The following is a 4,968-nucleotide window of genomic DNA, read 5'->3' as shown; positions in this document are numbered from 1 at the left end:
TGTTCCTTTATAATTTCTCCCTTCTCTCCCCACCCACTCCTGGCTTAGAAGCCACTGAGTTACCTTCTGTCTTGACAGATTTGTTCATTTTATCTACAGTTTCAAATAAAAGGGATAATAGACACACATTTTTTTTTTGCTGGTTTTTTAATTCAGAAAATTTGAGATTCATTCATGTCATGCCATGTAGCAATAGCTCTTTTCTTTTTATTGGCTAGTAGTAGTCCATTGAATAGATATACCACAACATGTGTTCTAAGTCGCTTCAGTTGTGTCCGACTCTTTGCCCCCCTGTGGACTATAGCCTATCTGGTTCCTCTGTCCATGGGATTCTCCAGGCAAGAATACTGGAGTGGGTTGCCATTTCCTTCTCCAGGGAACTTCCTGACCCAGAGATCGGACCTCTATCTCTTACTTTGGCAGGCAGATTCTTTACCACTAGCATTACCTGGGAAGCCACAACATATCTGTGCATATAAAATAATGTTTATCCATTTCTCTTATTGGTGGGTATTGTGATTGTCTCCAGTTTCCAGCTCTTACAAATATACCTGCTATGAACATCTGCACACAAGTCTTATGTGTACATGCTTTCAATTATCTTGGGTAAATACCTAAGGATGAAATGACTGGATCCTATAGTAAGTGTGGACATTTAACATTTTAAGAAGCTGCCAAAAAGTGTTTTTCAAAATGGTTTTTACTCATTTTATATTTCCACCAGCAGTGTTTTGAGTCCCAGTTACTCCATATCCTCCTCAGTGCTGAATATGATCAATCTTTCTAATTTTAGTCATTCTAATATGTGCTTATGATATCTGTGTTTTTAATATGAATTTTCTACAACCAGAACTTAAGACTAGCAAGTGTTACTCTTCTTTTCAAAGAGAAGTAACAAATGGAATATGAAAATGAGAAGACAGGAAAGCTAATACCAGTCCTGTCAAAATTCCAGAAAAATTAATCAATCAAGTGGTTAATAAATATTTAGAAAAAGTTAGCAGTATCAGTGAGCTGCTGACCTAGGACTCCTATTGACAGTTCACACTGAGCAAAGGTTATTAATATTTTGATCAGATATTATTAGATCAGCAAATAAGAGACAATGTAGGCTACAAATACTATATACAGTCATCGGAACTTGACAGTTATTTCCATGATGAGAAATACTTGTGTGCTGCTAGGCTTCCAAATCCTTAGCACCTCTGTGTCCTCCTTGGCTTCCAGTCTCGTGTGCCTCTTCGCTCTCCTGCTGCAGCAGGGTCTCTTCATTTGCTGCTGGGTTAAAGCCAGGTCCTCCAACACCCTCATGTTTGATGACACTAATTTGTCTCACTGTGTACTTTTCCATTCACAGTGGCTTTCTTCCAATCTTCTGCATGTTTTTCCATTTTATCTAGCTGTCAACTCAGGATATTTTATGAAAAATCACTTGTACATTGCTTGCCCATAAATTTTTATAATTTTCTAGCTGAATAAACACAATGGCCTATTTTATATGCTTATTCATTACATTATCTATTGAATGTCCAGTTTGGGAGGAATCTTATCATGGTAGTCCAAAGGTCTATATTTGTCAATATATAATGATTGACTTGATCTTTTTAATGCTATGGATATTAAATTTGACTCAATTGTCACCTTATTTTGAGTTGCACTTTGACCTTTCATTCCTAAAGCAGTTTTGCATGTAAGCAGGTGTTAACCTATGTAGAATCTCTTATTATTAAATTGGAATAGCTTCCCAAACCTGCTGCAATTGTCAGTGGGGTGCAATTTCAAGGGAGTTTTCCTAAATGGGAAGGAAAAAATAATCTCTTTATTGATAAGGAGTGATATGGTATTTTCCCCCATAATGTTCCCAAGATTAATAGAGAAATCAAAGAACACTATGCCTTGCTGCATATATCCAATATATGAAGGAGAAAATAAGATTTTAGCAAAGTCAAAATGATTACATTTTTACCTTCTAAGCCTAGAAGAAAAACTAGAAAGATTGCTCACTATTTTCTTTTCGCTAAATCAGGAAATTATCAACAAGATGGCCCCCTTTCACAATGGAGCTAGCTAGTAAAGAATGTGTGAGGTCACTGTGGTGAAGACTATTTAAAAAGGAATCTCTGAGTAGAAAATAAAGCCTTTATTCAGGTATAGAAATTAGACTAGCTTGGGAAACTATCTGTGCAGCTGGAAATATAGGAACATTATGTTTTTTATATCTAACATGAAGATTATTTCCCTCAGGTTATTAATACATTGCAAAAATGTTCCACATGTATTTAAGCAAATTTACAGCATCTGAAAAGCAAGATCACATCCAAATAAGTCTATAGGTATTCCAATTATCTATTCCTAGCCTTGGAGGCAGTAAGTTCTGGGAAATTTTGTTTATTAAGACTCTTTATTTGAAGTAGTAGAGTTTGCAGCAGCTTTTCTCAAAATATAGCTTTAGTATCATGTTAAGCTGAAGAACTTGTTAAAGTAAACTCTTTGACTGACTCCAGACCTCCTGAATCTCTGAGGTTGGAGTCTAGGAATCTGCATTTTTACTAATCATCCAGGTAACTCATGGGCTCACTGGCATTTGAAAACCACAGCTTTTAAAAGAATGTATTCTCACATCTGCATCTCCATTCCTTCCCTGCAAATAGGTTCATCAATACCATTTTTCTAGATTCCATATATATGTGTTAATACACTATATTTGTTTTTCCCTTTCTGACTTACTTCACTCTATACAACAGGCTCCAACTCTGTGTGACCCTATGGACAGTAGTTTGCCAAGGTCCTCTGTCCACGGAACTCTCCAGGCAAGAGAGTTCTCCATCCATCTCACTAGAACTGACTCAAATTCATTCTTTGGGAGAGAGTGGGAAGAATGGAGAAAGTAGCATCAGGTGTAAGACGGATAGCTGGTGAGAAGTTGCTGTGTAGCTCAGGGATATCAGTCTGGTGCTCTGTGATGACCTGGAGGGGTAGGGTGGGCAGAGGGGAAGGAGGCTCAGAACATAATGTATATATAAGTACAGTTGATTCGTGTTGTTATATATCAGACACCAACACAATATTGTAAAAATTAAAAAATGAAACCTTAAAAAAAGTTTTTAAAAAGCAGAAAAAGAGAAAATATATTGTAGGTGAAATCATATGGGATAATTACAGACACAAGAGTAAATTGAATTTTTTATAAATTTTGGAATCGAGTTGTAGATTGTAAAGAATGCTAATCTGTTGATTTAAACCTATTTATGCCTGAAAATTTTCCTAGAGATGATTAGAGAGTTTAACGAGCTGACTTCCATTCAGTTCAGGTCAGTTTAGTCGCTCAGTCATGTCCGACTCTTTGTGACCCCATGAGGGCAGGGAGGCATGCCAGGCCTCCCTGTCCATCACCAACTCCCAGAGTCCACCCAAACCCATGTCCATTGAGTCGGTGATGCCAACCAACCATCTCATCCTCTGTCGTCCCCTTCTCCTCCTGCCTTCAATTTTTCCCAGTATCAAGGTCTTTTCCAATGAGTCAGCGCTTCGCGTGAGGTGGCCAAAGGACTGGAGTTTCAGCTTCAGCATCAGTCCTTCCAGTGAACACCCAGGACTGATCTCCTTTAGAATGGACTGGTTGGATCTCCTTGCAGTCCAAGGGACTCTCAAGAGTCTTCTCCAACACCACAGTTCAAAAGCATCAATTCTTCAGCACTCAGCTTTCTTTATAGTCCAACTCTCACATCCATACATGACCACTGGAAAACCATAGCCCTGACTAGACGGACTTTTGTTGACAAAGTAATGTCTCTGCTTTTTAATATGCTCTCTAGGTTGGTCATAGTTTTCCTTCCAAGGAGTAAGCGTCTTTTAATTTCATGGCTGCAGTCACCATCTGCAGTGATTCTGGAGCCCAGAAAAATAAAGTCTGACACTGTTTCCACTATTTCCCCATCTATTTGCCATGAAGTGTGGGACCAGATGCCATGATCTTAGTTTTCTGAATGTTGAGCTTTAAGCCAGCTTTTTCACTCTCCTCTTTCACTTTCATCAAGAGGCTCTTTAGTTCTTCTTCACTTTCTGCCATAAGGGCAGTGTCATCCACATATCTGAGGTTATTGATATTTCTCCTGGCAATTTTGATTCCAGCTTGTGCTTCCTCCTGCCCAGCATTTTTCATGATGTACTCTGCATATAAGTTAAATAAGCAGGGTGACAATATACAGCCTTGACGTACTCCTTTTCCTATTTGGAACCAGTCTGTTGGTCCATGCCCAGTTCTAACTGTTGCTTCCTGACCTACATACAGGTTTCTCAAGAGGCAGGTCAGGTGGTCTGGTATTCCCATCTCTTTCAGAATTTTCCAATGTGATCCACACAGTGGATCACACTGTGTGTGGATTGTGGATGGATTGTGATCCACACAGTCGAAGGCTTTGGCATAGTCGATAAAGCAGAAATAGATGTTTTTCTGGAACTCTCTTGCTTTTTCAATGATCCAGCAGATGTTGGCAATTTAATCTCTTGTTCCTCTGCCTTTTCTAAAACCAGCTTGAACATCTGGAATTTCGTGGTTCACATATTTCTTTTTTTTTTTTTTTAATTTTATTTTATTAGTTGGAGGCCAATTACTTCACAACATTTCAGTGGGTTTTGTCATACATTGACACGAATCAGCCATAGAGTTACACGTATTCCCCATCCCGATCCCCCCTCCCACCTCCCTCTGCACCCGACTCCTCTGGGTCCTCCCAGTGCACCAGGCCTGAGCACTCGTCTCATGCATCTCACCTGGGCTAGTGATCTGTTTCACCATAGATAATATACATGCTGTTCTTTTGAAACATCCCACCCTCACCTTCTCCCACAGAGTTCAAAAGTCTGTTCTGTACTTCTGTGTCTCTTTTTCTGTTTTGCATATAGGGTTATCATTTCTGAAACCTGGCTAGGAGAATTTTAAGCATCACTTTGCTAGCGTGTGAGGTG

This window comes from Muntiacus reevesi, chromosome 9 (assembly GCF_963930625.1).
Source record: "Muntiacus reevesi chromosome 9, mMunRee1.1, whole genome shotgun sequence".
Taxonomy (NCBI): domain Eukaryota; kingdom Metazoa; phylum Chordata; class Mammalia; order Artiodactyla; family Cervidae; genus Muntiacus; species Muntiacus reevesi.
Note: the sequence above shows the minus strand (reverse complement) of the source record.